Source organism: Apium graveolens, chromosome 1 (genome assembly GCF_009905375.1).
Source record: "Apium graveolens cultivar Ventura chromosome 1, ASM990537v1, whole genome shotgun sequence".
Taxonomy (NCBI): Eukaryota; Viridiplantae; Streptophyta; class Magnoliopsida; order Apiales; family Apiaceae; genus Apium; species Apium graveolens.
In genome coordinates, this window is record NC_133647.1 from 123,987,771 (window position 1) to 123,995,525 (window position 7,755).

General features: G+C 40.0%; 1 non-coding gene across 1 annotated transcript; it reads right to left on the reverse strand.

Annotated features, from left to right (window-relative positions):
• Positions 1-5,465: 5,465 nt before the first annotated feature.
• Positions 5,466-5,572, reverse strand: LOC141683490 (small nucleolar RNA R71). The gene has a single exon (XR_012560316.1). It is a non-coding gene; the product is annotated as a small nucleolar RNA R71 (small nucleolar RNA).
• Between the last annotated feature and the right edge of the window lie 2,183 nt (positions 5,573-7,755).

Below are 7,755 nucleotides of genomic sequence, written 5' to 3' on the forward strand. Positions count from 1 at the left end.
TGATATTATATTTGGATCTACAGATGATAAACTTTGTAAAAAGTTTTCTAAATTAATGCAAAGTAAATATGAAATGAGCATGATGGGAGAGCTAACTTACTTTCTTGGTTTACAAGTTAAACAAGTTAGTGGTGGAATTTTCATTAGTCAAACTAAATATATTTATGATCTTTTAAAGAAGTTTGACTTAATGGACTGTTCACCTGCAAAAACTCCCATGGCCACTGCCACCAAGCTTGAATTAAACAAGGCTGAAAAGTCTGTGGATATTACAAGTTTTAGAGGCATGGTTGGCTCACTTTTATATTTAACTGCCAGTAGACCTGATATTATGTTTTCTACATGTCTCTGTGCTAGATTTCAAGCAGACCCTAAAGAATCTCACTTAGTGGCTATTAAAAGAATTTTCAGATATCTCAAAGGGACTCCAAATCTAGGAATTTGGTACCCTAGAGAGTCTGGTTTTGATCTAATTGGCTACTCAGATGCAGATTATGCAGGTTGTAAATTAGACAGGAAAAGCACAACAGGCACCTGTCAATTTCTAGGAAACAAGCTTGTATCATGGTTCAGCAAGAAGCAGAATTCTGTTTCCACATCAACAACTGAAGCTGAATACATTGCAGCTGGTAGTTGCTGTGCACAAATACTATGGATGAGGAATCAGTTATTTGACTATGGTATAACTGTTGACAAAATTCCAATATTTTGTGACAACACAAGTGCCATTTCCATTACTGAAAATCCAGTGCAGCACTCAAGAACCAAGCACATTGATATCAAGTACCACTTCATTAGGGAACATATGATGAAAGGTACAGTGGAACTTCATTTTGTTCCAAGTGAAAAGCAGATTGCAGACATATTTACCAAGCCACTTGATGAATCAACATTCACAAGATTAGTAAGTGAGTTAGGTATGCTTAACTATTCATAATCTATGTCATCTATGTAATCTGTCTTGTAGCCTGAAATGAATTTGCTGCAAGAACAAAGTTGGCTTTAATCAAGACTTATCCTATCAACGGATATTCCCTATCCATTGAAAGCCAAAATTGTTCTATCAACGGATATTCATTATCCGTTGAAAGACAAATACATTTATGGTAATTTTATCCTTCAACGGATAAAATAGTGTTGTTCATCAACGGATAACTATTTACCTTATCCGTTGATGTGTCACGTTAGTGAGTCACAGCCGTTGATTCTTTTACTCAACCGTTGATACAGATATACAATGTTGTATGTATTTGTATTTACGGTAGTTTTTAGAATTTCTACAGTTTCATTTATTCCTGAACGGCTTTCACTTACTTAAAAGTATCATTTAATTATTTTAATTTCTATTTTAATTCAAGAAAGTATAAAGCCCAATTGAATTCTTATTTTCACTTTACGCCTTCTTGCAATTATCATTCTCTTTCTCTCTCAATTCTCAAGTTCTTCTCTGCAACCTCTACTCACAACAATGGCACCAGTAGTCAAAATTATGTCTCAAACAGGATTTGTTTATGAAAAGAATAATTTCATAGTCTTGGTTGAAAAGAAGGAAGCCCATTCTGATTATCACAAGATGATGGACTTCATCAAGAACTGCAAACTAAGCTATGCAATGCTGGAAGCCCCAACCATCTACTGTGAAGTGATTGAGGAGATTTGGACAACTGCAGAGTTCAACTCCACAGATATGACTATTGCCTTCTCTCTCAAAGGTAAGGACTATTGCATTAATTGTGATGATTTACAATCTTGCTTTAAGTTGCCTGAGAATAATGCCATGACACCACACACTGATAAAGATGTCTCTGCTATGCTAGATTCCATAGGCTATGCTTTTGATTCTGCTAGTTTAGGTAGTATTAGAAGGAAAGGCCTTAGGAAAGAATGGAGTTTTCTTGGAGATGCCTTTATTAAGGTTTTCTCTGGGAAGATTAGCAATTTTGATGCTATCACTTCATCTCTTGTTAATATGCTCTATATGCTAGTTTCTGATAGGTACTTTAATTTTAGCAACTGTGTTATGCTAGAATTAGGTTCCAGATTAGGTAACAAAGCTAATAGACCACATAACATCTACTTTGCTAGATTCTTTATGTTATTGGCTAACCATGTTGCTGAAGGTTTGGTTATATCCAATGAGAATAATAAACTCAAATGCTGGGCACAAGAGAAAAGGGTCCTTGCAGACCTTTTGAGAATGAACCTCAACAACCAGGTGCCATTGGTATACTTGCCAATCATGAATGCACCACAGGTAAGTGAGGTAAATGTTTCTATAACTCCTACTATTTCCAACCCCAATGTTTCTTTGCCTTCTAGTGTGGCTATGGAACCTGTGCCATTGTCCAAACAGGCTCCTACCAAAGCCACCAAATCTAAAATCTCCAAAGTCAAGTCAAAGAAACCTACCTCTGTTGTTTCTCAAAAGACAACAGTTGTAACAACTACCATAAACCCTGAAGGGAGTGAACAGGGTGTGAGTGGTGAGGGGAGGGGTGAACATCAAAAAACCCCCCAGGATAAGGTGGGAGAGGTGAGTGGTACCCATTCCAGCCAAGCAACAGTCTCTCAAAAGACTGTAGTGGTTCAAAAGGAGTCCAGCACATCCCTAGTTGCATCCTCCCAAAAGGATGTAACTATTGAAAATAGTCCCCATCCAGGGACACAGAACAAAAGAGGGAGGGACACTGAAGCTACACATTCACCAATTCAAGCCTTTTCAAGGAAGAAGAAGGCCAAAACCCTAGTTTCCACACAAGGGACACACACAGCACAGATACACCCACCAGTATCTGTGCCTTCTCAAATTCAGCTTGATGTGATTCCAGCAAATGTGGAATCACAGCCCCATTCTCTCAATATAGACACACACCATTCCTCAAACTCTCCTACACCCTCTCTGGATGTGGATATGATATTCACATCAATTCCTGATTCTCCCTCATTAAAACTCAGGGAGGAGCCCCACTCAAAACCTGGTGATCATCATCTTTTAGATGATTTGTTGGATCATCAGCCAATTCTTTCAGATGTAGTTGCAGAATCTGTGTCACCTCACTTAAAATCAATCCACACAGATTCAACAATTATATCACTTTCTATCTCTACATCATTTCCTTCTTCAACGGATATCTCTCATCCGTTGACAAGTGGTTGTTCTTCAACGGATAAGCTTAACAGCAGTTATCCGTTGATACCGTCAGTTTCCACTTCAACGGATACTCCCTATCCATTGATGGCCTCTACACACTTAACAGAAACAACTCCAACTGTAGAGGACATGGCAACTGTACAATCACTTTTAGGCTTGAGGGAAGGGAGTGATTTTTTGAGTGAGAGGCTGGGTTGCTTGATAAGTGGCATTTTATATCACTTAGAACGTCTTAAAATGGCTTAAATTGGTGTCTTGAAATCAAGTATTTTGTGTATTTGATGCGTTTTTCTAGTGTTTATGCATTTCAGGGTATTAGTTGCATTTCGGAGGAGGAATCATCAAGAATAAGCCTTGGCATGTGTTCACCATTGCGAGAGGAAAAGAACGGGCAGATTACGGCGAAGAAACGGAGCAAACCTGGAAATTTTCCAGTAGGGTCCTGCGCGCCCGCGCAGCTATGCTAAGCGGCCGCGCAGCAGCCTTGCGCGCCCGCGCAGAAATGCTGAGCGGCCGCGCAGGGTCGGGGAAAATAATATATTATTTTAGACTTCTACTTCTGTTTGGCTTCCAACTTCTATGTAATCTGAGTTTTATGGGACTATTATATAAGTAGATTTGAGACGTTTTTCACAGGGTAATTAAGAGGGGATTATGTTTTAGATTGTGTTTTGCAAGTAGCGAAAGAGATAAGGAAGAAGACCGATTTAGCACACAGCAACGAAGTGGGAGCATATATTCTTGTGATTCTTGTTTCGTTGTAACGTTGGATGCTAGTTTTCTTGCTTTGACTTATTTACTCTTGTGACATACTCTGTTTTAATATAATTAGTTTAGTTGTTATTTTCTTGTGTTCGTTTATCATGATTTCATATGAACCCATGATGGTGATAAGTTCTATTATGGGCTAATCGTGATCATGAGGTTGCAATGGATTTATTATGGAATTCTTTAGTTGATTGTTTAATACTTTAGTGTGTGATGATTGCATGATATCTAGTATTGGTTGTGCGTATTCGTCTTATGTGCGTCGCGAACATATAAGATAGGGTGTTAATCTCTTGTGAAGCGACAGTGGATCTTGAGGTTTAGAACTTGCCATGCTAGCATAGGTTCATGTCCGTTGTGCATGATTAGTGGGTAACTCTAACAGTTTTATTTGCCCTATGTAATCAAAAGGAGTAACTTGTGCTTAAATCGTTGTGTTGTCAATTTCTGTAGACATATAGGAACTCAACATAATTGATGACTATTCAACTTCTATCTTAATTGTGGATGTTTGGTAGAATGGTATTAGTACAATGAAAGTTGGCTTTTATCAGTTTTGTGTTATTCGATTAATATCATCACTGTCACATGCTAAAGGTAATAATTATGGCTATAGAAGGAAGTAATAATGAAGTTGTGATCTCATGAGTGTTTTATTATTGATAAATTGCAGTGTTAGTTAAGTGGTTAATTAAGTAGTTAATTATAGTTCAATTTTAAGTGTTATTATCTTAACATTGAGAAGTAATCATACATTGGTGAGTGAGTTAAATTAGACAATAACTTAGTCTGAGTCTCTGAGGGAACGAACTAGAAAGCATTCTATATTACTTGCAAACGCGTATACTTGCGTGAATATTAGTGCGTTATTTCGCCCTAACAAGTTTTTGGCGCCGCTGCCGGGGACTCGGCGTATTTGTTTAGTTTATGTATTTACCATCATTGGTCATTAGGACTCAGTGATTAGGACGTAGTAGTTAATTACTCTTTTCGGTTGTGTTTCAGGTACTTTAGTGCGTTTATGCAAACTCGTTCTCGTGCTCGCAAGAGGACCTTAGATACAGCTGAGGAGAAAGACGAAGTTCTTGATACACCGGAGAAGTTAGATTTTGAGGATTCGGATTCAGGAACTGAGCAGAAAGAACCAGTAAATATGGGAGATCATATTGTTCAAGCTGATCCAGCTCTTATGGATTTTTCTCGGCCTAAAATTGATGACATTCAGTCAAGCATCCTTCATCCGGCTATTCAAGCTAACACCTTTGAAATCAAGCCGGGCACTATTCAGATGGTGCAGAATTCTGTTTCTTTTGGAGGAGCGGCAACTGAAGACCCCAACATGCACATAAGGAATTTTGTCGAGATCTGCAGCACTTTTAAGTATAATGGCGTGACTGATGAGGCTATCAAGTTGAGGCTTTTCCCATTCTCACTGAGGGATAAGGCTAAAGACTGTTTACATTCTGAACCAGCTGGGTCAATCACTACGTGGCAAGATCTTGCGCAAAAGTTTCTGGTGAAGTTTTATCCAATGGCAAAGACTGCTGCTATGAGGAGTGCTCTTACTCAGTTTGCACAGCAACCTACAGAATCTATGTGCGAGGCTTGGGAACGCTACAAGGAAATGTTGAGAAAATGTCCACATCATGGAATGCCGGATTGGATGGTAATCACTGGTTTTTATAATGGTTTGGGGGCTCAATCTCGGCCCATGCTCGATGCAGCAGCAGGAGGCGCCTTATGGGCTAAAAGCTATACTGAGGCGTACAATCTTATTGAGACGATGGCTGCAAATGAGCATCAAAACCAAACTCAGAGGATGACATCATGCAAGGTAGTAGGTATTCTGGAAGTTGATGCAGCCACCGCTATTGCAGCCCAGCTCCAAGCGCTATCAATGAAGGTTGATTCTTTGGCTACGTATGGAGTTAATCAAATAGCTATGGTTTGTGAGCTTTGTGCAGGTTCTCATACTACGGATCAGTGTTCTCTTGTCAACGAATCTGTTCAGTATGTGAATAATTATCAGCGACAACAGCAGCCTGTGCCAGCGACCTATCATCCTAACAACAGAAATCATCCAAATTTCAGCTGGGGAAATAATCAGAATGCTATTCAGCCACCATATCAGCAAGGAGTGAGTAAACAGTTTAACCCACCTGGATTCCAGCAACCACAGCAGTATGCTACAAGACAATCATATCCTCATCAGGGAAGTGCAGCTGCACCTACTAGTGCTGATTTTGAGGAACTTAAGCTGTTGTGCAAGAGTCAGGCAGTTTCTATCAAGACCTTGGAAAATCAAATCGGTCAATTAGCCAATGCAGTGCTCAATCATCAACCTGGCACTCTTCCCAGTGACACGGAAGTACCAGGCAGGAAGGAAGCTAAAGAGCAAGTCAAGGCTATTACCTTAAGGTCTGGAAAAGTAGCTGATGCTGAAAAGGCAAAAGAAGTCGAAGCTGAAGTTCGAGATGAAGAATCTAAGCAAAGGGAGAAAGCGGCGGAACCAAGGAAGACTACTGTTGAACACACTCTGCCTGAGGCTAATACAGGGGAGAAACAGCTCTATCCTCCACCACCTTTTCCTAAGAGATTGCAGCAACAAAAGCTGGATAGACAGTTCGGGAAGTTTCTGGAGGTGTTCAAGAAACTTCACATCAATATACCTTTCGCTGAGGCTCTGGAACAAATGCCTAGTTATGCGAAGTTTATGAAGACTATTCTTTCAAGGAAGGTGAAACTGGATGACCTTGAAACCGTTGCTCTCACGGAAGAATGCAGCGCGGTTCTGCAACAAAAGTTACCACCAAAACTGTAAGATCCAGGAAGCTTCACCATTCCTTGCACCATTGGCAATCTAACTTTTGACAAGTGCCTTTGTGATTTGGGAGCAAGCATTAATCTGATGCCGTTGTCAATCTTTAAAAAGCTGGACCTACCTGATCCAAAACCCACATACATATCGCTACAATTGGCGGACCGTTCCATTACTTACCCAAGGGGCATAGTTGAGGATGTGCTCGTCAAGGTGGATAAGCTCTTCTTTCCTGCTGATTTTGTTATTCTGGATTTTGAGGAAGATAAAAAGATTCCCATAATCTTGGGGAGGCCTTTCCTGGCAACTGGCCGTACCTTGATAGATATGCAAAAAGGAGAACTTACTATGCGGGTTCAAGATCAGGATGTGACCTTCAACGTATTCAAGGCAATGAAATTCCCTACAGAAGATGAGGAGTGCTTAAAAGTGGATGTGATTGATTCTGCGGTTACTTCGGAACTCGATCACATGCTAATGTCTGATGCATTGGAAAAGGCCTTAGTGGGGGAATTTGACAGTGATGATGAAGATAGCAACGAGCAATTACAATATCTGAACGCTTCTCCCTGGAAGCGAAAGCTAGATATACCATTTGAATCTCTTGGTACTTCTGACCTCAAGAACGCTGAAGGGAAGCTCAAACCATCAATAGAAGAAGCGCCTACCTTAGAGCTCAAACCATTACCTGAACACTTGAGGTACGCCTTTTTAGGTGATTCATCTACGTTACCTATTATTATTTCAGCTGACCTTTCAGGTAGTGAGGAAGACAAGCTCTTAAGGATTTTGAGAGAATTCAAATCGGCTATAGGATGGACTATAGCAGACATCAAGGGGATAAGTCCCTCATATTGTATGCATAAAATTCTGTTAGAAGAAGGTAGTAAGCCAACTGTGGAACAGCATCGAAGACTGAACCCAATCATGAAGGAGGTGGTGAAGAAAGAAATTTTGAAATGGCTAGATGCAGGCATCATTTATCCTATTTCTGACAGCTCGTGGGTGAGCCCTGTAC